This window comes from Pristiophorus japonicus, chromosome 9 (assembly GCF_044704955.1).
Source record: "Pristiophorus japonicus isolate sPriJap1 chromosome 9, sPriJap1.hap1, whole genome shotgun sequence".
NCBI classification, from domain to species: Eukaryota; Metazoa; Chordata; class Chondrichthyes; family Pristiophoridae; genus Pristiophorus; species Pristiophorus japonicus.
Window position 1 is genome coordinate 202,186,148 of NC_091985.1, and position 27,104 is coordinate 202,213,251.

General features: G+C 44.9%; 1 pseudogene; it reads left to right on the plus strand.

Annotated features, from left to right (window-relative positions):
- Positions 1-22,244, plus strand: part of LOC139274063 (zinc finger protein 420-like) — a 47,427-nt pseudogene extending 25,183 nt beyond the window's left edge.
- Positions 22,245-27,104: the final 4,860 nt, after the last annotated feature.

The following is a 27,104-nucleotide window of genomic DNA, read 5'->3' on the forward strand; positions in this document are numbered from 1 at the left end:
TGTGTGGGACCTTGTCAAAAGCCTTTTGAAAGTCCAAATATCCCATATCCACTGGTTCTCCCTTGTCCACTCTACTAGTTACATCCTCAAAAAATTCTCGAAAATTTATCAGACATGATTTCCCTTTCCTAAATCCATGCTGACTTGGACCTATCCTGTCACTGCTTTCCAAATGCGTTGCTATTTCATCTTTAATAATTGATTCCAACATTTTCCCCACTACCGATGTCAGGCTAACCAGTCTATAATTCCCTGTTTTCTCTCTCCTTTTTTAAAAAGTGGTGTTACATTAGCTACCCTCCAGTCCATAGGAATTGATCCAGAGTCGGAAAATGATCACCAATGCATCCACTATTTGTAGGGCCACTTCTTTAAGTGCTCTGGGATGCAGACTATCAGGCCCTGGAGATTTATCAGCCTTCAATCCCATCAATTTCCCTAACACAATTTCCTGACTAATAAGGATTTCCTTCAGTTCCTCCTTTTCGCTAGACCCTCGGTCCCCTAGTATTTCTGGAAGGTTATTCCTTCGTGAAGACAGATCCGAAGTATTCGTTCAATTGGTCTGCTATTTCTTTTTTCCCCATTATAACTTCGCCTCATTCTGACTGCAAGGGACCTACGTTTGTCTTCACTAATCTTTTTCTCTTCATATATCAATAGAAGCTTTTGCAGTCAGTTTTTATGTTCCCAGCAAGCTTCCTCTCATACTTTATTTTCCCCCTCCTAATTAAACCCTTAGTCCTCCTCTGCTGAATTCTACAATTCTCCCAGTCCTCAGGTTTGCTGCTTATTCTGGACAAGTTATATGCCTCTTCCTTGGATTTAACACTATCCCTAATTTCCCTTGTTAGCCACGGTTGAGCCACCTTCCCAGTTTTATTTTTACTCCAGACAGGGATGTACAATTGTTGAAGTTCCTCCATGTGATATTTAAATGTCTGCCATTGCCTATCCACCATCAACCTTTTAAGTATCATTCGGCAGTCTATTCTAGTCAATTCACGACTCATACCATCGAAGTTACCTTTTCTTAAGTTCAGAATCTCGTCTCTGAATTAAATGTGTCACTCTCCATCTTAATAAAGAATTCTACCATATTATGGTCACTCTTCCCCAAGGGGCCTCGCACAACAAGATTGCTAATTAGTCCTTTCTCATTACACATCACCCAGTCTAGGATGGCCAGCCCTCTGGTTGGTTCCTCGACATATTGGTCTAGAAAACCATCCCTAAATCCTCCTCCAATAACCAGTTTGGTTAGCCCAATCTATATGTAGATTAAAGTTGCCCATGATAACTGCTGTACCTTTATTGCATGCATCCCTAATTTCTTGTTTGATGCTGTCCCCAACTTCACTACTACTATTTAAGGCCTGTACACAACTCCCACTAGCGTTTTATGCTCTTTGGTATTCCGCAGCTCTACCCATACAGATTCCACATCATCCAAGCTAATGTTCATCCTTACTATTGCATTAATTTCGTCTATCCTTCCTGAATGTTGAATACCCCTGGATGTTGAGTTCCCAGCCTTGGTCACCCTGCAGCCATGTCTCCGTAATCCCAATTATATCATATTCGTTAATAGCTGCCTGCGCAGTTAATTCTTCCACCTTATTACGAATACTCCTCTTATTGAGGCACAGAATCTTCAGGCTTGTCTTGTTAACACACTTTGTCCCTTTAGAATTTTGCTGTAATGTGGCCCTTTCTGATTTTTGCCTTGGGTTTCTCTGCCCTCCACTTTTACTTTTCTTCTTTCTATCTTTTGCTGCTGCCCCCATTTTACTTTCTTCTGTCTCCCTGTATAGGTTCCAATCCCCCTGGAATATTAGTTTAACCCTTCCCCAACAGCACTAGCAAACACTTGCCCTAGGACATTGGCTTCGGTCCTGCCCAGGTGCAGACCGTCCAGTTTGTACTGGTCCCACCTCCCCCAGAACCGGTTTCAATGTCCCAGGAATTTGAATCCCTCCTTCCTGCACCACTCCTCAAGCCATGTATTCATCTTAGCTATCCTGCAGTTTCTACTCTGACTAGCACGTGGCACTGGTAGCAATCCTGAGATTACTACCTTTGATGTCCTGCTTTTTAATTTAACTCCTAGCTCCCTTCAATAAGATCACCTCTCATTCTTCTAAACTCCAATGAGTGTAGGCCCAAGCTGCTCAAGCTTTCTTCATAAGATGACTCCTTCATCTCAGGAATCAACCTAGTGAACCTTCTCTGAACTGCCTCCAATGCAACTATATCCCTCCTTAAATAAGGAGACCAAAACTGTATGCAGTACTCCAGGTGTGGTCTCACCAGTACTCTGTGCAGTTGTAGCAAGACTTCTCTACTTTTGTACTTCACCCCCTTGCAATAAAGGCCAACACTCCATTTGCCTTCCTAATTGCTGTACGTACATGCTAACTTTTTGTGTTTCAAGCATAAGGATCCCCAGATCCCTCTATACCGCAGCATTTTGTCGTCTCCATTTAAATAATAATTTGCTTTTGTATTCTTCCTACCAAAGTGGATAACCTCACATTTTCCCACATTATACTTCATCTGCCAAATTTTTGCGAACTCACTTAACCTATCTATATCCCTTTACAGATTCTTTGTGTCCTCCTCACAACTTGCTTTCCCACCTATCTTTGTATCATCAGCATATTTAGCTGCAGTGTCACCAGATGGCAACAAATACCTTTCAGGCAAGTGTGCCCGTGCACAACAAATATGAAATAAACAGTAATAACTATGTAGACATAAATCATAATGTGATTGGGGAGATGAATTATCACCTCTTTAACCTGTGTTGCTCACGGGTCGTGGAATGTATCACACCTTTCACATGGACACCACATGCTACAACACAAGACTACATGCCTGTTAAACGACAGAAGCAGCATTCTATAGACAGAGCTAATTGATCACACAACCAACGGATTAGATCAAAGCTCTGCAGTCCTACATATCTACTCGTGAATGGTGCTGGACTATTAAACTAGTAACAGGAGGAAGAGGCTCCATGAACATCTCCATCCTCAATGATGGCAGAGTCCAGCATTCACAAATATCTTCAGCCAAAAATGTTGAGTGCACGATCCTTCTCTCCATCCTCTAAAGTCAACAACCACAACGCCTTATATTTATAGACCTCCTTTAACATAGTAAAACATTACCAGGCGCTTCACAAGAGTCTTATCAAACAAGATTTGACAGTGAGGCATATAAAACGATGTTAGGTCAGGTGACCTAAAGCATGATCAAAGAGGTAGGTTTAAAGGAACGTCTTAAAGGAGAGAGAGGTGGAGAGTTGGAGAGATTTAGGGAGGGATTTCCAGAGTTTCGGATCTAGACAGTTAAATGCATGGCCACCACTGGTGGAGCGGATCAAATCAGGGATACAGCATTGGCGAGAATTGGAGGAACGCAGAGCTCTTAGATGTTTGTAGAGCTGGAGGGCTTTACAAAGAAAGGGAGGGGCAAGGCCATGGATGGATTTGAAAATAAGGATAAGAATTTTAAATTGGAGGCATCGCTGGTCTGGGAGCCAGTATAGTTTGGTGAGCACAGGTGTGAGGATGAACAGGACTTAGTGCGAGTTAAGATACAGGCAGAAGCATTTTAGATGAGTTGAAGTTTATGGAGGGTATAAGTTAGGAGCCCGGCCAGGAGAGCATAGAAACATAGAAAATGGTTGCAGTAGTAGGCCATTTGGCCTTTCGAGTCTGTACCACCATTCAATATGATCATGGCTGATCCTCTATCTCAACACCATATTCCCACTTTTCCCCATACCCCTTGATGCCTTTTGTTTCTAGAAATCTATCTATCTCCCTCTTAAATATATTCAGTGACTTGGCCTCCACAGCCTTCTATGGTAGAGAATTCCACAGATTCACCACCCTCTGAGTGGAATAATTTCTCCGCATCTCGGTCCTAAATTTTATACCCCGTATCCTGAGACTGTGACCTCTTGTGCTAAACTTCACAGCCAGGGGAAACATCCTCCCCGCATCCAGTCTATCCAACCCAATCAGAATTTTATACGTTTCAATGTGATCCCCTCTTATTCTTCTAAACTCTAGTGAATACAGGCCTAGTCGACCCAATCTCTTCTCATACAACAGTCCTGCCATCCTCGGAATCAGTCTGGTGAACTTCCTCTGCACCCCCTCTATGGCAAGTATATCCTTTCTTCGGTAAGGAGAACAAAACTGCACACAATATTCCAGGTGCGGTCTCACCAAGGTCCTGTATAATTGTAGTAAGAGATCCTTGCTCCTGTACTCAAATTCTCTTGCAATGAAGGCCAACATACCATTTGTCTTCCTAACTGCTTGCTACATCTGCATGTTTGCTTTCAATGACTGGTGTACAAGGACCACTGTAATAATCGAGCCTGGAGACAACAAAGGCATGAATGAAGATTTTAGCAACAGATGAGCTGAGACAGGGGCGGAACTGGGTGATATTACGGAGGTAAAAGGAGGAGGTCTCAGCTGATCTACTGCTGAAACACACAACCATGCCTTTGTTGCCTCTAGACTTCAGTGTTCCACTGTTCTCCTGATACCTTCAAAGATTTATGTGCATACACACCAGGTCTCTCCGTTACTGTACCTCCTATAAAATTGTACCATTTCATTCATATTCCCTCCTCATTTTTACTACCAAAATATATCACTTCACACTTCTCTGCATTAAATTCCATCTGCCACGTGTCTGCCCATTCCACCAGCCTGTCTATTTCCACCTGAAGTCTGTTACTACCCTCCTCATTGTTTGCTACAGTTCCGAGTTTCGTGTCATCTGCAAACGATGAAATGATGCCCTGTATACCTAAGTCCAACCCATTAATATACATCAAAAAGAGCAGTGACCCCTGGGAAATACCACTGGATATTTGCCTCCAGTCTGAAAAATAGCCGTTCACCATTACTCTCTGCTTTCTGTCCTTTACCCAATTGTGTATACATGCTGCCACTGTCCCTTTAATCCCATAGGCTTTAATTTTGCTAACAATTCTATTATGTGGTGCTTTATCAAGCGCTTTTTGTCCATATACACAACATCAACCACACTACCCTCATCAACACTCTTTGTTATTTCATCAAAAACTCAATCAAGTTAGTCAACATGAGTTGCCTTTAACAAATCCGTGCTGACTTTCAGTTATTAGCCCATACTTTTCCAAATACAAATGAATATTGTCCTGGATTATTGTATCTAACAGTTTCTCCACCACTGGCGTTAGTCTGACTGGCCTGTAGTTGTTGGGTTTATCCCTCTCCCCTATTTGAAACAGAGGTGTAACATTTGCAATCCTGCAGTCCTCTGGCACCACTCCAAGGAGGATTGGAAGGTTGTGGCCAGAGCCTCCACAATTTCCATCCTTACTTCCCTCAGTAACCTAGGATGCAGCCTGTCTGGACCAGGTGACATTTCTATATTGAAAACTGCCAACCTTTTAAGTCCCTCTTTATCTAATTTTATCCTATCCTATATTGTTACTGCCTCCTCCTTTAATTACTCCTTGACATTTGCCACCTTCCAATCCTCGGGGACCGTTCTAAAATCTAGGGAATTCTGGAAGATCAAACCAAGACTCGAGAAGTTATTGGTAAACTCCTTCAGTCTTTAATTTGGGATAAAGTTAATTACAAACTGACAGAACAAGGAGAATCGCTGTCCCTTTAACTACTACAAGCCCCTGTGTGGAGGACAGGGGGAGATACAGTCGTCCCAGGAACTGTCGCAAAACAGAATTAGAGACCCTGTCCCTTTTATTGATGAATTTTAAATGTCTATATTAAAATCTGAGCCAGTGGGTTGAGACCAAGAGCTTTGTGCCCAATAAGGGGAATAAAGGCCCACAGCCTCCCCTGACCCCAAGGCCCAGGCCCTGAACAAGGGACTGCATAAAGTCACGCCCTGCGGATCAGCTAATCAGCTGGCACTGACTCTCAATGGGGTACAGTTTTCTCTGGCACTAACTCTCACCGGGGTACAGTTTCCTCTGACACTGACTCTCACTGGGATAGTTTCCTCTGGCACTGACTCTCACTGGGGTACAATTTCCTCTGGCACTAACTCTCACTGGGGTACAGTTTCCTCTGGCACTAACTCTCACTGGGGTAGTTTCCTCTGGCACTGACTCTAACTGGGGTACAGTTTCCTCTGGCACTGACTCTCACTGGGGTACAATTTCCTCTGGCACTAACTCTCACTGGGATGCAGTTTCCTCTGGCACTAACTCTCACTGGGGTACAGTTTCCTCTGACACTGACACTCACTGGGGTACAGCTTCCTCCAGCACTGACTCTCATTGTGTACAGATTAGAGGGAGCTTTACTCTGTATCTAACCCGTGCTATACCTGCCCTGTGATTGTTGATAGGACAGTGTAGAGGGAGATTTAACCTGATACTGGTCAGGAGCTGTGGGTGGAAAGTTTTCAGCGCAGTGACAGATCACACTGCTGCTGAACTTTAATTGATCATCATCATCATCATAAAATGAGTTCTTAGGTGGCTGAACAGTCCAATATGAGAACCACAGTCTCTGTCACAGGTGGGACAGATAGTCGTTGAGGGAAAGGATGGGTGGGACTGGTTTGCTGCACACCCTTTCCGCTGCCTGCGCTTGATTCCTGAATGCTCTCGGCGATGAGACTCGAGGTGCTCAGCATCCTCCCGGATGCACTTCCTCCACTTCGGGTGGTCTTTGGCCAGCGACTCCAGTGTCAGTAGCAGTTTATCTGAGAGGCTTTGAGGGTGTAACATTTCCTTATAACATTTCCTCTGCCCACCTTTGGCTCATTTGCCTGAAGGAGTTCCGAGTAGAGTGCTTGCTTTGGGAACTTCGTGTCTGGCATCGGAACAAAGTGGCCTGCCCAGCAGAGCTGATCAAGTGTGGTCAGTGCTTCAATGCTCAGGATGTTGGCCTGGTCAAGGACGCTAACGTTAATGTGTCTGTCGTCACAGCGGATTTGTAGGGTCTTGCGGAGACATCGTTGGTGGTATTTCTCCAGCGCCTTGAGGTGTCTACTGTACATGGTCTATGTCTCTGAGCCATACAGGAGGGCGGATATTACTACAGCCCTGTAGACCATGAGCTTGGTGGCAGTGTTGAGGGCTTGGTCTTCGATCACTCTTTTCCTCAGGTGGTTGAAGGCTGCGCTGGCGCACTGGAGGCGGTATCATCAATGTCTGCTCTTGTTGATAAGAGGCTCCCGAGGTATGGGAAATGGTCTACGTTGTCCAGGGCCACGCCGTGGATTTTGTTGACTGGGGGGCAGTGCTGTGCGGCAAGGACAGGCTGGTGGAGGTCCTTTGTCTTATGGATGTTTAGTGTAAGGCCCATGTTTTCGTATGATTCGGTACACCTTAATTGATAAGCTGCTAGCAGCGGGGTCGGAATGATCACGGACCCTGGCCGAGCTTGTTGCAGAGCAAACAGCAAGTCTGCAAGTGAACTGTTCGTCTGCAGAGGAGAGGCTTTGCAGAAAACAGTAAGCGGCACTTCCTGTCAGAAGGTGGATCCCTATTATTATTTTTAGTCTTGTGTGTGTGTGTGTGTGTCTCGAGTTGCACAATGTCCTTTTTCATTGAACGGTCACAAGAGAGCGATCTTGGAACTGTGTCTGTGTGCAGCACCCATCTGTGAATGGAAATCCCCCGTGAGCTGTTTTCTATAACGACAGTTTTCCGATTTCAGCCGTCCAGACAGACAGAAAGAGCCCTGGGAGCGATTAGATCGGTGCGATAAGCTGAACTGGACTCGTAAAAGGCAGTCCGCAATCACTTCTCTTGCAGTAAAATGCATAGTATAGGTGACAGTGTCAAAGGCCTTTGTAAGGTCGAAGAAGGCCATGTATAAGGGCTGGCGCTGTTCCCTGCATTTTTCCTGTAGCTGGCGTGCTGGAAAAATCATATCTGTTGTACCCCGTAGGGGTCAAAATTCACACTGCGACTCCGGGAGGAGCTCCTCGGCCACGGTAAGAAGACCCTGCTGCTGGCAACTTATCAATTAAGGTTGAGGAGGACTCGAGCGACAACTTTCACTGTGACTGATAACAGGGAGTTTCCTCTGTAGTTGCCGCAGTCAGACTTGTCCCACTTTTGAAAGACGGTCACGATTACTGCAAACGAGCCAAAGGTGGGCAGCGGAAACATTACAAGGACACCCTCAAAACCTCCCTGATAAAGTGCGACATCCCCACTGACACCTGGGAGTCCTTGGCCCAAGACCACCCTCAGTGGAGGAAGTGCAACCGGGAGGGCGCTCAGCACCTCGAGTCTCATCTCTGAGAGCTTGCAGAATCAAGCGCAGGCAGCGGAAAGAGCGTGCGGCAAACCAGTCCCACCCACACTTTCCCTCAACGACTATCTATCCCACCTGTGACAGAGTCTGTGGCTCTTGTATTACATAGAAACATAGAAAATAGGTGCAGGAGTAGGCCATTCAGCCCTTCTAGCCTGCACCGCCATTCAATGAGTTCATGGCTGAACATGAAACTTCAGCACCCCATTCCTGCTTTCTCGCCATAACCCTTGATCCCCCGAGTAGTAAGGACTTCATCTAACTCCCTTTTGAATATATTTAGTGAATTGGCCTCAACTACTTTCTGTGGTAGAGAATTCCACAGGTTCACCACTCTCTGGGTGAAGAAGTTTCTCCTCATCTTGGTCCTAAATGGCTTACCCCTTATCCTCAGACTGTGACCCCTGGTTCTGGACTTCCCCAACATTGGGAACATTCTTCCTGCATCTAACCTGTCTAAACCCGTCAGAATTTTAAACGTTTCTATGAGGTCCCCTCTCAATCTTCTGAACTCCAGTGAATACAAGCCCAGTTGATCCAATCTTTCTTGATAGGTCAGTCCCACCATCCCAGGAATCATTCTGGTGAATCTTCGCTGCACTCCCTCAATAGCAAGAATGTCCTTCCTCAAGTTAGGAGACCAAAACTGTACACAATACTCCAGGTGTGGCCTCACCAAGGCCCTGTACAACTGTAGCAACACCTCCCTGCCCCTGTACTCAAATCCCCTCGCTATGAAGGCCAACATGCCATTTGCTTTCTTAACCACCTGCTGTACCTGCATGCCAACCTTCAATGACTGATGTACCATGACACCCAGGTCTCGTTGCACCTCCCCTTTTCCTAATCTGTCACCATTCAGATAATAGTCTGTCTCTCTGTTTTTACCACCAAAGTGGATAACCTCACATTTATCCACATTATACTATTCGACTTTTCAGCCACCAAAGAACTCACTTCAGGAGTGGAAGCAAGTCTTTGTGATTCCGAGGGACTGCCTATGATAATGATGATGATGATGATGAGTATAGGTGATAAAAGATTGAGTACATTGGTGGAAGAAGGGTATCTCAGCTTGCCTACAACCAGTTGACCTCCCGGGTCTGGCCAGCTATCTTTTAAGTGCCATTTCAGCCCTTTAATACCCTTTGTTTATGACAAAAAAAATTTAATGAAAGCTTTGGAGAGTTAAAAGTTGAAGAGACCTACTTGTCAATGAGAGCTACACCTACCGAAGGAGAGAGAGGGAGGAAACTACACACTGAGGCGCCCTGATCCAGTAAGACTGTGAATCAGCAGACCAGGTTTCAGTGCCTATGCTCACTGATTCTGTGCAGAGACAATCACTTCAATAGAAGAACAGTTTTTGTTGGATTTATGGTCCTTGTTTTGAGGCGGTCAGCTTGTTCTATGTAAGTCTGCACCTGCGGGCTGACAGTTGGTGAATTATATATATTGTACGAATTTATTGTCGCATTCGTGTACCGAATGTACTGGGTGTAGCAACTTTTTTATCCTTTCGAAACTTGTGTCTTTTTTGATTTTGTGCCTTTCCAAGCTGCAAGCGGGCGGGGATTGTGCAAGGTGTAAACAGGTCGATGTAACCTGAGCTTTTCCCCTGTCCATTTACATGTGCATTGTGGCTGCCTCTCCAGACTCGAGCCATTCATCTATCCGCCTCTTTCCTTTTCTCTTTATCCCTCCCTGAACCTTCTCCCCTGTCATCATGCCTTCTTTCACCTCTCCTCTCTCGGATACTCTACCCGCCTAAATCCCTACCCAATCTTTCATTACTCTTCGACCTTCCTACTCTCCTGTCGCTGTCCTAGGCTTGACTCCCTCCTGGGCAAGCCTAAGGCTTCCCTCGGTGCCTCTCTTGGCATCCTACGAAGGGCCCATCGAGGCACTCATCGCTGCCTCCTCACGAGCAGCAGCCCCGACTGTCCCATCCTACTCTCTCGCCGACCTTCCCACCCAACACGCCCGCCCACTGTGGGGGGGGGGGGGGCTAATCCTGCCATCTCGTCCCCGTCCAACTCACCTCCCCCCGCCTCCCACCAGCGCTGGCCCTGTGGACGCTGGCAGTGGTGCAGCCATCACCGACCCTCTCCGCATCTCCCTCCAGAATGTACCTTCCACCACTTGCCCCACCCAGACCACCATGGTGACGGTGTGGCTCTCATCACCAAATCCTCTGGCACGTTCTCCTCCTTTGAACAACTCATCTTATTCCACCCCTCTTTTAAAATTCTCATTCACTACCACCCACATACCATAAAAATGTTATTACCGATATATCTTCACTACTTTCCTCCCTCTGCCTCTGCATTGAACCGACTTCTCATCCTCTGTGATTTCAACCTCCATCTAAATTCAACATGCTCCCTCTCATCTGAGTTCACTAGCCAAGGGATATAGACTTGAACGGATGTGGTGGTCAACTGGCTGAGCGATGCACCATCAGATCTGGCTGAACCACAATCTCTCCCTCCATATAAACTCCCCAACCCATATTTACGGCCACCACCCCCCGCTCCCCCTGACCTTGCCATCTATCGTGGCCTCACTATTCCCATTGAGCCAATCGCAGATAAGGCCATTGCTGACCACTTCCTTGTATAGCTCTCCCCCACATCCCCCTTCCATCCCTCTCCCCACCCCAACCCTACTTCCTTCTGTGTCCTGGCAAAAACTCTCTCCCTACTCTCTTCGAACTGCATTTATGAACTCCCAACAGTCCGGCCTTTGGCCCTCCATTCACCATGACATTTCTGCAGCTCGTCACACCCTCACCATCACCTCTGATGCCCTAGACCCTGTTAAAACAACTCCTCTCTCGCAGCCTGGCTGTTCCCCCGGCACAGCCCTGATCTTCACTCCCTCAAGTCCAAGGGACGCAGACTTGAACGGATGTAGCGGACAACTGGTTGAGTCATGCACCATCAGATCTGGCTGAACCAAAAGCATTATCAGGTCCTGCTCTCGTCTGCCAAAATCGTTCACTATTCCAGAATCATTCTGAAATGTAAAGATAAACCCCGGTTTTGATTCTCCACTGCTAACCATCTTTTTTAAACCCCTCTCCCCAGTCTTCACCCTTATCTCTGATATTAAGTGTCAGGAGCTCATGGACTTCTTTGTCTCTAAGATTGAGACCATCCCTTCAGCTGTCTCTGCCTCATCCCTTTCTTCCCCTTGCCCATCGGGCTAAACTTACTCTAAGGATCCCCCCTGCTCTAGCCCTGACCTCACATCTTTCTCCAGTCTCTCTCTGATCTCCCCTCATGACCTTTTTGAGCACATCCTGTCCATGAGGCCTACTTACTGCTAACTTAACCCCATTCCCACCAAACTGCTGACCACCCAACTTCCTTTTCTGGCTCCCATGTTAGTTCACATTCTCTCCTCAGGTACTATCTTCCTCTCCCTCAAATCTGCTCTCATCACCCCTCTCCTCAAAAAAACAACTGTCAACTCCCCCTTTCCTCGCCAAAGTCTTTGAATATATTGTCCGCTCCCAAATCCATGCCCATCTTTCCTGCAATTCCATGTTTGAATCCCTCCAATCCAATTTCCACGCCTGGTGCAGTACGGAAACGGCTTTCATCAAAGTCACAAATGACATCTTTTGCGACTGTGACAAAGGTAAGCTATAACTCCTTTTCCTTCTTAACTTATCTGCAGCCTTTGACACGGTTGACCACTCTATCCTTCTCCAACATCTCTCCACCGTCGTCCAGCTGGGTGGGACTGCACTTGCCTGCTTCCATTCTTATCCATCTAATCATAGCCAGAGAATCACCTGCAATGGCTTCTCTTTCCACCCCGCATCGTTACTTCTAGTGCCCCCAAGAATCTATCCTTGGCCCTTCCTAGTTCTCATCTACATGTTGCCCCTTGGCAAAATGATCTGAAAACATAGTGTCAGTTTCCACATGTATGCTGATGACATCCGGTTCTACCTCACTACCACTTCTCTCGACCCTTCCATGGTCATTAAATTGTCTGACTGCTTGACCAATATCCAGTTCTGGATGAACAGAAATGTTCTCCAATTGAATATTGCGAAGATCGTTTTTGGTCATCACCATTGTTTTTGGTCCTCGCCACAAACTCTGCTCTCTAGCCACTGACTCCATCCCTGTCCTTAACTTATGTCTGAGGCTGAGCCAGACTGCTCGCTACCTTGGTGTCATATTTGACTCTGAAATGAGCTTTTGACCATATATCCACCGCTAACTAAGATTGCCTATTTCCACCTCTGTAACATCACCCATCTCCGCCCTTGCCTCAGCTTACCCGCTGTTGAAGCCCTCATCCATGCCTTTGTTACCTCTAGACGTGACATTTCCAACGCACTCCTGGCTGGCCTCCCACATTCTATCCTACGTAATTTAGAGGTGATCCAAAACTCGGCTGCCCATGTCCTATCTCGCACCAAGTCCCGCTCACCCATCATTGACCAACATTGGCTTCCAGTTAAGCAATGCCTCTATTTCAATATTCTCATCCTTGCTTACAAATCTTTCCATGGCCTCCCCCCTCCCTATCGCTGTAATCTCCTCCAGCCCCACAACCCTCTGAGATATCTGTGCTCCTTTAATTCTGCCTTCTTGAGAATCCCTAATCATAATGGCTCAATCATTGGTGGCTGTGCCTTGAGCTGCCTAGGCCCCAAGCTCTGGAACTCCCGGCCTAAACCTCTCTACCTCTCTTTCCTCCTTCAAGATGTTTCTTAAAACATACTTCTTTGACCAAGCTTTTGGACACCTGCCCCCGATTTCTACTTATGTGGCTCAGTGTCAATGTTTTTATCTCAACACTCCTGTGAAGCGCCTTGAGATGTTTCACTATGTTAAAGGCACTATATAAATACAAGTTGTTGTTGTTACAAACAAATTATAGCTAAACACTTGCAAAAGGTAGGCCAAAAAAGCTTCATAATCTCATCAATAAGGCACTAAATCGCCAGCAAAATATTTGCTTGCATATATTCCATTGTGATTTGCTTCATTGTTTTGAAAAATACTTGACAATGGGACAGATTTTTCAGTCAACACTCGCACTTGCCCACACACTTCCTGTGGGGATTTGCACTGGAACTTGCTGTGATTGGACAACCATTTTGGTGCAGCGTCCTCTGCAGGGAATCTGGGAAAATGTGAACAGGGACAGCAACTGTGTGTCTCCTTAACCAATCCGATTGAAGAATTGTTACAGAGCAGTGCAGGAAAAAAAACATTGGCAGAAGGGTCGAGAACCAAAGGACACAGAATTTTTTGTAGGGCTACAGGGAAAGGGTGGGGTAGTGAGACTAGCTGAGGTGCACTTGCAGAGAGCTAGCACTGGCTCGAAGGGCCAAATGGACTTCTGTGTTGTAACCATTCTATGATTGTATGATTCTAAGTGGAGTTGAGATCAAAGATCAGCCATGATCTTATTGAATGGCGGAGCAGGCTCGAGGGATTGTATGACCTACTCCTGCTCCTAATTTTTACATTCTTATGATGTATTCAATATTTATACAGAATATTAATCTCCAGCCTAGGTATGCGTGTTATTCAGATCAGCAGAAACTAACCATAACTGCTAGAATGAACATGGTTCAGTCTTCAATCCGATTACAGAAAATCATGTTCTATTCACTAGAAAGGGTGAAGAGAAGATTTGTAAGGATGTTGCCAGGACTGAAAAACTTTAGCTATGAGGAAAGATTTAGATTCGGGTTATTTTCCTTCGAACAGAGGAGACTGTGGGGAGATTTAATTGAGGTGTATACAATTATGCGGATGACACTAAGTTGGGTGGCAGTGTGAGCTGCGAGGAGGATGCTATGAAGCTGCAGAGTGACTTGGATAGGTTAGGTGAGTGGGAAAATGCATGGAAGATGAAGTATAATGTGGATATATGTGAGGTTATCCACTTTGGTGGTAAAAACAGAGAGACAGACTATTATCTGAATGGTGACAGATTAGGAAAAGGGGAGGTGCAACGAGACCTGGGTGTCATGGTATATCAGTCATTGAAGGTTGGCATGCAGGTACAGCAGGCGGTTAAGAAAGCAAATGGCATGTTGACCTTCATAGCAAGGGGATTTGAGTACAGGGGCAGGGAGGTGTTGCTACAGTTGTACAGGGCCTTGGTGAGGCCACACCTGGAATATTGTGTACAGTTTTGGTCTCCTAACTTCAGGAAGGACATTCTTGCTGTTGAGGGAGTGCAGCGAAGGTTCACCAGACTGATTCCCGGGATGGTGGGACGACATATCAAGAAAGACTGGATCAACTGGGCTTGTATTCACTGGAGTTCAGAAGAATGAGAGGGGATCTCATAGAAACGTTTAAAATTCTGATGGGTTTAGACAGGTTAGATGCAGGAAGAATGTTCCCAATGTTGGTGAAGTCCAGAACCAGGGGTCACAGTCTAAGGATAAGGTGTAAGCCATTTAGGACCGAGATGAGGAGAATCTTCTTCACCCAGAGAGTGGTGAACCTGTGGAATTCTCTACCACAGAAAGTTGTTGAGGCCAATTCACTAAATAGATTCAAAAAGGAGTTAGATTTAATCCTTACTACTAAGGGGGATCAAGGGGTATGGCGAGAAAGCAGGAATGGGGTACTGAAGTTGCATGTTCAGCCATGAACTTATTGAATGGCGGTGCAGGCTCGAAGGGCTGAATGGCCTACTCCTGCACCTATTTTCTATGTTTCTATGTTTCTATGAGGGTCCTGGACAGAGTGGATAGGAAGGACTTATTTCCCTTAGCAGAGGGGTCAATAACCAGGGGGCATAGACATAAAGTAGTTGGTAGAAGGATTAGAGGGGAGATGAGGCAACATTTCTTCACCCAGAGGGTGGTGGGAGTCTGGAACTCACTGTCTGAAAAGGTGGTAGAGGCAGAAACCCTCATCACATTTAAAAGATACTTGGATGTGCATTTACAGGACTACGGACCTAGTGCTGGAAGGTGGGATTGGGCTAGGTAACTCTGTCGACCGATACAGACATGATGCGCCGAATGGCCTCCTCCTGTGTCCTATTTTTCTGTGATTCTGTGATAAGTTCTTTCAATGGTGGGACCTTTACTCAGCATTCCCCGCGGGGGATCATATGCCGCACCCTGACAGGAGCCAGCCGCGCAGGCGCGGTACCGGGCAATGTTTCGAGCATGCGCAGAGCGTGCACTGGAGACACACGGACGCTGAGACGAGCTCAGGCTTGAGTTGGGCTCTGCACCGGGTGAGAATCAGGGGGCGCAGGGGAGTCATCGATCGGCAAGTGGGCGGGGAGGCTTCATAAACAACTGGTGTCGGCCGCAAGCCCCGAATAATAACCCGAAACTCCCGCGTTTGCAGCGACGGGTTTTTCTCCCGGTAACAGGCCCGGATTAACCGCCATCTTTGTGCAGGAAGGCGGGGTGGTTCAGCGAGCGGCTCGCTCGCTTCATGGCGTAACACCGCATGCGCAGCCAGGTTGGGGCTTCTGTGTGTTCCCAACCGGGTCCCAGTGCTCCGGAGAGCTATCCATGCCTCATTTATTTTATTCTCACTCACCACACATCTGATTTCTCAACATCTTTCCTGAAGGCGTTGGTAAGTGCCCAGCCTATGGTTTATATTCCACACAAGTATAAGAGAAGAGCCCCAGAACTGGACCCCCTTCTACAGTCCCAGGGTTAGAATCCCCATGCACAGTCCAGGGTTAAAATCATAGAATCATAGAAGTTTGCAGCATGGAAGGAGGCCATTTCGGCCTATCGTGTCTGGGCCAGCCAACAAGAGGCCTATTCCCACTTTCCAGCTCTGTCAGTAACCCTGCAGGTCATGGCACTTTAAGTGCAAATCCAATACTGTTTAAATGTGGTGAGGATTTCTGCCTCTACCACCCTTTCAGGCAATGAGTTCCGGACCCACAGAACCCTCTGCGTGAAGAAATTTCCTCTCTAAACCTTGTACCAATTACTTTAAGTTTATGCCCCTGGTTGTTGACCCCTCTGCTAAGGGAAATAGGTCCTTTTTATCTACTATATCTAAGCCCCTTATAATTTTATACAGTACAATGAGGTCTCCCCTCAACCTCCTCTATTGCTAGAAAACAAACACAGCCTATCCAATCTGTTCTCGTAGCTAAGATTCTCCACTCCCGGCAACATCCTCGTAAATCTCCTCTGTACTCTCTCCAGTGCAATCACGTCCTTCCTTTAATGTGGTGACCAGAACTGCACACAGTATTCCAGTTGTGACGTAATAAGTGTTTTACACAGTTGAAGCATAACCCACCCACTCTTATATTCTATGCCTTGGCTAATAAAGGAAAGCATTCCGTATGCCTTCTTAAACACCTTATCCACCTGGCCTGCTACCTTCAGGGATCTGTGGACATGCACTCCCAGGTCCCTTTGTTCTTCTACACTTCTCAATGTCCTACCATTTAATGTGTATTCCCTTTCCTTGTTAGCCCTCCCCAAATGCATTACTTCACACTTCTCTGGATTAGACAGTCCCAGGATTAGAATCCCCATGTACAGTCCGGGGTTAGAACCCCCATGTACAGTCCTAGGGTTAGAATTCCCAGGTACAGTCCCAATGTTAGAATCCCCATGTACAGTCCCAGGGTTAGAATTCTCATGTACAGTCCTAGGATTACAATCCCCATGTATATTTCCAGGGCTAGAATCCCTATGTACAGTCCCAATGTTTGAATCCCCATGTACAGTCCCAGGGTTAGAATCCCCATGTACAATTCTAATGTTAGAATTTCCATGTACAGTCTCAGGGTTAAAATTCCAATATACAGTCCCAGAGTTAGGTTCCCCATGTACAGTCCCAGGGTTAGAATCCCCATGCACAGTTCCAGGGTTGGAATCCCCATGTATAGTCCCAGACTTAGACACCCCATTTACATTCCCAGGGTTGTAATCCCCATGTACAGTCCCGGGGTTAGAATCCCCATGCACAGTCCCAGGGTTAGACTCCCCATGTACAGTTCCAGGGATAGAATCCCCAAGTACAGTCCTAATGTTAGAATTCCCATGTACAGTCCCAGGGTTAGAATCCCCAAGTACAGTTCCCATGTTTGGAACCAGGCGTATGGAAGTGGAATTTCAGCCTCGGTGTTACAAGTTTCATCGGTTACAGGCTGGAGAGAGGAATAATTCACTGCCAGGCATTTTTAAATTTGTGTGGTGAGGTATTCCAGTTTCCGCTAACTCTAATCCTGGATTTAAAGGAGGGGAGAGCTGTGTTTAAAGTGAAAAGATCAGCTAGAACATAAGAACAAGGAGCAGGAGTAGGCCATTTGGCCCCTTGAGCCTGCTCCGCCATTTATTAAGATCATCGCTGATCTGTTCATGGACTCAGCTCCATTTCCCTGCCCGTTCCCCATAACCTTTTATTCCCTTATCACTCAAAAATCTGTCTGTCTATCTGCCTTAAATATATTCAATGACCCAGCCTAAACAGCTATCTGGGGCTGAGAATTCCACGGATTTACAACCCTCTGATAGAAGAAATTTCTCCTCATCTCAGTTTTAAATGGGGCGGACCCTTATTCTGAGACTATGTCCCTTAGTTTTAATTTCCCCTATGAGTTGAAATATCCTCTCTGCATCCACCTTGTCGAACCCCCTCATTATCTTAGTTTTGATAAGATCACCTCTCACTCTTCTGAACTCCAATGAGTATAGGCCCAATCTACTAAACCTATCTTCATAAGTCAACCCCCTCATCTCTGGAATCAAACTAGTGAACCTTCTCTGGACAGCCTCCAATGCAAGTATATCCTTCCTTAAATACCGAGACCAAAACTGTACACAGTACTCCAGGTGTGGCCTTACCAATACCCTGTACAGTTGTAGCAGGATGTTTATGCTTTTATACTCCATCCTCCTTGCAATAAAGGCCAACATTCCATTTGCCTTCCTGATTACTTGCTGTACCTGCATACTAATTTTTTGTGTTTCATGCACAAGGAGGCACAGGTCCCACTGGACTGCAGTACTTCGCAATCTTTCTCCATTTAAATTATAATTTGCTTTTCTATTATTTCTGCCAAAGTGGAAAACCTCAAATTTTCTCACATACTCCATCTGCCAAATGTTTGCCCACTCACTTAACCTGTCTATCTATATCCCTTTGCAGATTTCTTGTGTCCTCCTCACAATTTGCTCACCCACCCATCTTTCTATCATCAGCAAACTTGGCTACATTACACTCAGTCCCTTCAAGTCATTAATATGGATTGTAAATAGTTGAGGCTCCAGCATCAATCCCTGCGGCACTGCACTAGTTACAGTTTGACAACTTGAAAATGAACCATTTATCCCGACTCTCTGTTTTCTGTTAGTTAGCCAATCCTCTATCCATTCTACTACTATATTACCCCCAACACCTTGAACTTTTATCTTGTGCAGTAACCTTTTATGTGGCACCTTATCGAATGCCTTCTGGCAATCGAAATACACCACATCCACTGGTTCCCCCTTATCCACCCGGCTCGTTACATCAAATGATTTCCCTTTCATAAAACCATGCTGGCTCTGCTTGATTGAATTAAGCTTTTCCAAATGTCCCGTTATTGCTTCCTTAATGTTGGGATAAAAAGAACACTTCTCTTTCTCAAGGTGGACTCCCTGATATAAGGAATTAACACCCGCCCATCCGTATAGCAACCAAGGAATCACTCAAATGATGCATGCTAGGGAAGAATTCCGATGAACACTTCCCAATACAACAGTTTGTAATTACAATTACAGATTTTCTGAGGTGTGCGACCCTCCTACAGAACCACCGATTGGCTCACTGCTATCAGCGAAGTTACATTGATTTGTTGATCCTTATCAGACTGGCTCTGGGTGGTTCCCCCCATCTGTCCATCTCTCATCACATGTCACCCTCCCGGAATGTGTTATACAGTGGTGTCAACTTTGCCTCAGTTCCTCATGACGTGTTGATGAACTTTGTTTTCCAGGGTGGTGCCTCCTTATCCCTCTCCCAAGAACTCTAGTCAGAACTACCAGTCAATACCATCCTGTTCCCATGCTGCTATAATCTATGTTCCCAAACATTTTACTGTCCTTGTTCTGTACTAAATACAGTTTCCATGAGTCTGTACTAAGGTTAATACAAGAGATGGTTCATTAACCATCAGGCATTGCTGCTTCCCTCGTCTTAACCCAATGTAAGCGAGTGTACAAGCGTGCTTTACATACATAAGCAAGTTTTACATATAATCGGTCAATCACAATCCCTACCGTAAGACAGAGGAACTCCGGATTCCTCAGAACCTCCTAATACTGATAAGCCCTACAATCTAGACCATGTGTCAGATCAATTCACTGCTTTCAGTATCCACTTTAGCGACCATCCATCTGTCCCCACTCTAGTGACCATATTTTATCCCCTTACACTTAATAATGGACTCCAGCATTTTCCCAATGACCGATGTTAGGCTAATTGGTCTATAGCTTTCTGCTTTCTGTCTGCCTCCATTTTTAAATAGGGGCGTTACATTTGCAGTTTTCCAATCCGCTGGGACCTCCCCAGAATCCAGGGAATTTTGGTAGATTACAACCAATGCATCCACTATCTCTATAGCCACTTCCTTTAAGACCCTAGGATGCACGCCATCAGGTGCAGGGGACTTGTTCGCCTTTAGTCCCATTATTTTACCAAGTACTACTTATTTAGTTATAATGATTGTATTAAGTTCCTCCCTATAGCCATTTGATTATCCACTGTTGGGATGTTTTTAGTGTCTTCTGCCATGAAGACCAATGCAAAACATCTCTGCCATTTCCCTGTTCCCCATTATTAATTCCCCAGTCTTATCTTCCAGGGAAGCAACATTTACTTGAGCCTCTCTTTTCCTTTTTATGTACCTGTAGAAACTCTTATTATCTGTTTTTATATTTTGTACTAGTTTACTTTCATAATCTATCTTCCCTCTCTTTATTATTTTTTTAGTCATTCTTTGCTGGCTTTTAAAAGTTTCCCAATCCTCCGGCCTCCCACTAGTCTTGGCCACATTGTATACCCTTGTTTTCAATTAGATACCCTCCCTTATTTTCTTAGTTAGCTACGGATGGTTATCTCTTCTCTTAAAATCTTTCCTTCTCACTGGAATATATTTTTGTTGCGAGTTAGTAAATATTTCCTTAAATGTCTGCCACTGTTTATCAACCACCATTCACTTTAATCTATTTTCCCAGTCCACTTTAGCCAACTCTGCCTTCATACCTTAGTAGTCTCCTTTATTTAGGCTTAGGACACTGATTTGAGAACCAACTTTTTCACCCTCCAACTGAATTTGAAATTCAACCAAGTTATAGTCACTCATTCCTAGAGATTCCTTATCTTGGAGATTGTTTACTAATCCTGTCTCATTATACAGTACCAGATCTAAGAATTTTCCAATTAATAGTTTTTGATCAATATCGACTCCCACAGGGAGGGGAAATTCTGTAATAAGGAAGGAACTGGGCAAGATTTGAAAGGTTTTAACAAAGGATTCGAGGGACTCTTACATTTGAGATCTTTATTTTGTCCACTCGAGGATTTAGATAACAGACTCCATCCTGTAAATATAGAGCTGTATTATTAGGCCATGAAATAAATTTGCTGAGTGAATTTAAATTTAAAATCAGGGTTGCAGGTCTGATGCTCTATTCACACATCGACAGTGGGGAAGATAATGTGGGACACACGCTAAGTCCCTAACTGAAAGTTTAATTAACAGACTGGGTTTTGGGTTAAATGATCCAGGGTGTGAGCGGGAACGTTGTCTGGAAACTTGATTTGTTGGTCCTGAATTTCTATCCTGTACTTATAGAGATGACTTTTGTAAATTCCTTTTACAGCGTATTAGAAGGGGAGGATTCACAGACGGGAAACTCGAACCAAACATTACATAAAGATCTGACAGAGTCACTCGATTCATCCAGACCTGAATACCATCGGCCTTTGACTGTGGAAGGAGAAATGTCTATCTGTTCTGTCTGTAAGAAAAGATTTCAAATATCATTGTGACTGGAAAAGCACTGAGACACACAAACCCGAGTGAGAGTGTTCCAGTGCACTGACTGGAAAGAGCTTTAACCAGTTACAGCCTGAAAAAACATCGCACCATACACAGCGGGGAGAAACCGTACACGTGTTCTGTGTGTGGACGAGGCTTCAACTGATCGTCCAACCTGGAGAGACACAAGGACACCTGCACCATGGAGAAACCGTGGGAATGTGGGGACTGTGGGAAGGGATTCAGATCCCCATCCCGGCTGAAAATTCACCAGCGAGTTCACACTGGGGAGAGGCCGTTCACCTGCTCCTTGTGTGGGAAGGGTTTCACTGATTCATCCAGCCTGCTGACACACCAGCGAGTTCACACTGGGGAGAGGCTGTTCACCTGCTATGTCTGTGAGAAGAGATTCACTCAGTCATCCAACCTGCTGGCACACAAGCAGCAAGTTCACACCGGGGAGAGACCATTCATCTGCTCTATGTGTGGGAAGGGATTCACTCGGTCATCCAACCTGCTGACACACCAGCGAGTTCACACTGGGGAGAAGCCATTCACCTGCTCTCTGTGCGGAAAGGGATTCTCTCAGTCATCCCACCTGCTGGCACACAACAAGCAAGTTCACACTGAGGAGAGGTCATTCATTTGCTCCGAATGTGGGAAGGGATTCGCTTTGTCATCTGGCCTTCAGAAACACCAGCGAATTCACACTGGAGAGAGGCCGTTTAGCTGCTCTGTCTGTGGGAAGAGATTCACTCGGTCATCCAGCCTGCTGGTACACAACAAACAAGTTCACACGAAGGAGAAGCCATTCCCTTGCTCCGTGTGTGGGAAGAGATTTGCTGTTTCATCCGACCTCCTGAAACACCAACAAGTTCACAACTGACTGCAGGGGTTGGATTCTGCTGTTAATCACACCCGGGACTGAACCATGTTCATTCTGGAAGTTGGGATTTGTTTCTGCCAATGTTAGTAACCCTATAACTGGGCTATAGTTTGATAATCTGTATAAATGTTAAATAAATCAGCTTTCTTTTAAACACCATGTGCCTAGTCCTGATATCACAATGATAATACGAGCTGATTGACGACTTGTTATGAACTGGGTGGAATCCATCTTAGAACGGAGTTCCCACAACTTTTAAAAAGATGGATCTACAAGATGTCCAAGTCTGACATTCAATTTCACCCGATGGGAAATATTTTGATAATCTGTTATTGTCACAGAGCAAAGCAGCATTGTTACTTTAACATCAGTTTAATCAAATTCAATGGGCAGTCCGATCTCCAAAGGGAAACATCTCCTTTGAGCTGACAGTGTTGACAGTTCTGCAGCTCATTTCTCACTGTGTTCATTCTTTAATTATTCATTCATTCTCGGGATGTGGGTGAGCCAGGTTGGCATTTATTGCCCATCCTTAATTGCCCCTTTAGAAGGTGGTGGTGAGCCGCTGCCTTCTTGAACTGTACTGCAGTCTGTGTGCTGAGGTCAGGATGGTGCATGACTTGGAGGGGATCTTGGAGGTGCTGGTCTTTCCATACACCTGCTGTCCTTGTCCGTCTACACGGAGGAGGTTGTGGGTTTGGAAGGTGCTGTCAAAGAAGCCTTGGTGACTTGCTGCTGTAGATGATGCACACTACAGCCATAGTGGTCTCATGTTTTTCATCCAATACAGGCCTCAGCCCAGTCATTTGTTCCCAATGTTGATGCAGTGGTTCAAGAGGTGCCAGGTATCAGGAGCAGTATCGAGAGGTGCCGGGTATCAGGAGCAGTATCGAGGGATAGGTGGAACAGTAAGCTGTGAGGAGAACACAAAGCATCTGCAAAGGGATATGGATGTTAAGAGAGTGGGCACTAAGGTGGCAGATGGAGCATAATGTGGGGAACTGTGAGGTTATTCACTTTAGTAGGAAGGACAGAAAAACAGAATGTTTTAAGTTGTGAGAAAATGTTAAATATTGGGTGATCAGAGAAGCTTGGGTGTCATCGTACAGTAAACACACATTTAGCATGCAGGTACAGCAAGCAATTAGGAAGGTGAATAGCATGTTGGCCTTTATTGCAAGGGGGTTGGAATACAAGAGTAAGGAAGTCTTACTACAATTGTACAGGGTTTTGATGAGACCATAGAGGCGGTCCAACGAAGATTCACTAGATTGATCCTTGGGATGAGAGGGTTGTTCTATAAGGAGAGATTGAGTAGATTATACTCTCTGGAGTTTAAAAGAATGAAAGGGGATCTCATTGAAAAATATAAGATTCTGAGGAGGATTGACAGGGTAGATGCTGAGAGTTTGTTCCACTGGCTGGAGAGTCTAGAAATAGGGGGCAGTTGCAGGATAAGGGGTGGGCCATTTCAGACCGAGTTGAGGAGGAATTTCTTCACTCAGAGGATTGTGAATTTTTGGAATTCTCTACCTGAAAGGACTGTGGATGCTGAGTCATTGAGTATATTCAACGCTAAGATAGATAGATTTATGGACTTTAGGAGAATCACGGGACTATGGGGAACAGACCTGAAAGTGGAGTTGAGGTTGATGATTAGCCATGATCTTATTGAGTAGCGGAGCAGGCTCGAAGTGCTGTATGGCCTACTCCTGCTTCCAATTCTTATGCTCTTATGTTCTAAATATTTTCCAGAGACTGAAGGGTCTGTAGCCAGAGGACACAGATTTAACTAGCAAAAGAATCAGAGGCAAAATGAGGAAATAAATATGCAATGAGCTGTTATGATCTGGAATACACGGCCTGAAAGGGGGCCAGGAGCAGATTCAGTAATACATTTCAAAAGGGATTTAGGAAATACTTGAGTATGAAAAAATGCAGGGATATTGGGAAAGAGCATGGGAAATGGGACTGCTTGGGATATTGGGAAAGAGCAGGGTGAGTGGGACTGATTGTGATATAGGGAAGGAGCAGGGGGAGTGGGACTAATTGGTTAGATCTTTCAAATGAGTGCTGGCACATGCAACAGTGGGCTGGATGTACACAATCTGAAATGTAGCATTCTTAGATTCTGTGATTCTATAACTACATCATGTCTCTGTTTATATTACACCAGACCCTGTCTCCGTTTATATTACACCAGACCCTGTCTCCGTTTATATTACACCAGACCCTGTCTCTGTTTATAGTACACTAGGCCCTGTCTCTGTTTATAGTACACTAGGCCCTGTCTCTGTTTATATTAAACCAGACCCTGTCTCTGTTTATATTACACTAGGCCCTGTCTGTGTTTATATTACACTAGACCCTGTCTCTGTTCATATTACACTATACCCTGTCTGTGTTTATATTACACTAGACCCTGTTTCTGTTCATATTACACTATACCCTGTCTCTGTTTATATTACACTAGACCCTGTCTCTGTTTATATTACATGAGGCCCTAACTCTTGTTTACTTGACACGATTCCCTTTCTCACTTTATATTACAATAGAACCTGTCTCCACTAGTACTGCACCAGACCTTGCGTCTGTAAGATAGAGAGACAAATGATAGATGGTGGAATAGATATATATTGATAATCGTAAAGATATGTATTTGCGCATGTGAGAGCATGCAACCATTTTGTTTTACTTAGAACCAGGTTTATTCTTGTTAATAGCTATCAGCAGCTGTCGGCAATGTTCTATTAATCTGGTATTGTGTGGGTAATATTTGTGTTGAGAGGATAGGGTGAATCTTGTAACAATCCCCCAGAGATGGACTGGGATTGAGGGACAGGACTGAAGGGGAGCAATTCACTGCACTTTGCACTACTTCGTGGCACTTTGTGTGTTAAAGGTTACTAATTCACACTTGTGTTGTCCTGTGCCAACTGCTCACAGATTTTAATGCAAAGGATTGTTTTCTCTGCAGTATTTTCTATTGAGCTTTGCCTGGCCCACTAATTGTGTCAGAGCCTGGAACCGTGACCTCTGGATGGGCAGCCGCAGGGTCCAAATGATCACCGGGTACACTAACTCTCATCTGATTAAGAGAAACAACTGGAATAAAGCACACACCTCACTCTATATAGGTGTGATGTGTAGGTGTACATCATTCTTAATGTTTGCAAGTGCCTTCTGCAAAAATAAATGATTATCTTCACCAGTTATTTTTCACCATTTTATATCCTTTTATTCAGAATGTAATTGCAGATAGTTTAATATCAGTACCATTTATTGATAACCCATTGTCTTGTGTGCTATTGTTTAGAAAGTGCTGTCACAGTGACCATTCTGTTACCAAGGTGACCATGTCTGTCCGCAGTATTCAGTGGGAAAGGGGATTAAATCACACCGAGGATAATGAGCAGCCCCCCCACCAGTCTCTGCACTTTATTGTCCAGTGATCACCTCATCATCACACAGGAGCTCCTGATATTTACCTCCAGTGTGTGATGATTGGTGCAAGTAATGGTAAAAATAAAACTACCTGTACCTGGCATGAGGTTAATAAACCTGTAACTCACTGATCGAATATTTCCCTCATTTGAAAAGAATTAAATATTTGTTACTCTCTAGAGAATTGTGCACTATTTCTATTTCCACAGTCTTCTTTCTTTTGACTGTTACCTTCACTGTTTCCTTCTTAACCTCTTCCAACATCTGTGGGAATGGTCTAGTGCAATAATAACTGGAGCCGGGACGAGAAAGAAACAAGTCTTTGTGTTAATAATAGAAACAATATTTGGCGCAATAACTGAAAGATGTCATAGTACTCTAATTGTGGTCTAACCAAGGTTCGATACAGGTTTAGCATAACTTTCCTACTTTTCAATTCTTTTTTTTTCTATGTATCAGAAGAAAATGTAAATTTAGATGCTTCATCAACACCACCCCCCTCCCCCTCCCCCTCCCCATCTTTTAATCAAAAGTAGCAGTCACCAAGATGCTCCCGTGACTGTGCCAATAGCTTGACATTGCTCCCAGGTAGTGTTCAAGAGCAGCCACCCTCTTGCTCAAGTAAAATGTTTTGCCTTTTCACAGCAGCGCAATTAAATTCAAAAAGAAGCAATATGGCAGGAAATCATTCGCATTGAAGCCTCAAGGTGTCAAACTCCCTCCTTTCCGGAGACCATTAATCATGCCCTGAAGTAAGGATTGATCTTAATAAATGCAACTGCAACCATCCTCTGCCGAAAACCAAGCAGTCAATACATGATCTGCATGGCCTGTCATTTCATTAACACATTAACAGAGGCAGGGTCCACTTTAAGAATACCAGAAACATGCTCCGATTGATTACTGGCAGAGCCAGTCTAGAGTAATAATAATAGAGTTGTGCACGAGAACTGGAATAACAGGGGCAGGTAATCATAACATGATTAGTCAGAGTCACCATGGCTTTATGAAAGGGAAATCATGTTTGACAGATGTATTAGAGGTCTTGAGGATGTAGATAAAAGTGCCACATGAAAGGTTATTACACAAGATAAAGGCTCATGGGATTGGACGTAATGTATTAGCATGAATAGAGGATTTGTTAACGGACAGAAAACAGAGAGTAGGAATAAACGGGTCTTTTTCAGGTTGGCAGGCTGTAACTAGTGGGGTGCCACAAGGATCACTGCTTGAGACTCAGCTTTTTACAATCTATATTAATGACCTAGATGAAGGGACCAAGTGCAATGTATCCAAGTTTTCTGACGATACAAAGCTAGGCGGGACAGTAAGCTGTGAGGAGAACACAAAGCATCTGCAAAGGGATATAGATAGACTAAGTGAGTGGGCAGCAAAGGTGGCAGATGGTGTATAATGTAGTGAAATGTGAGGTTATATACTTT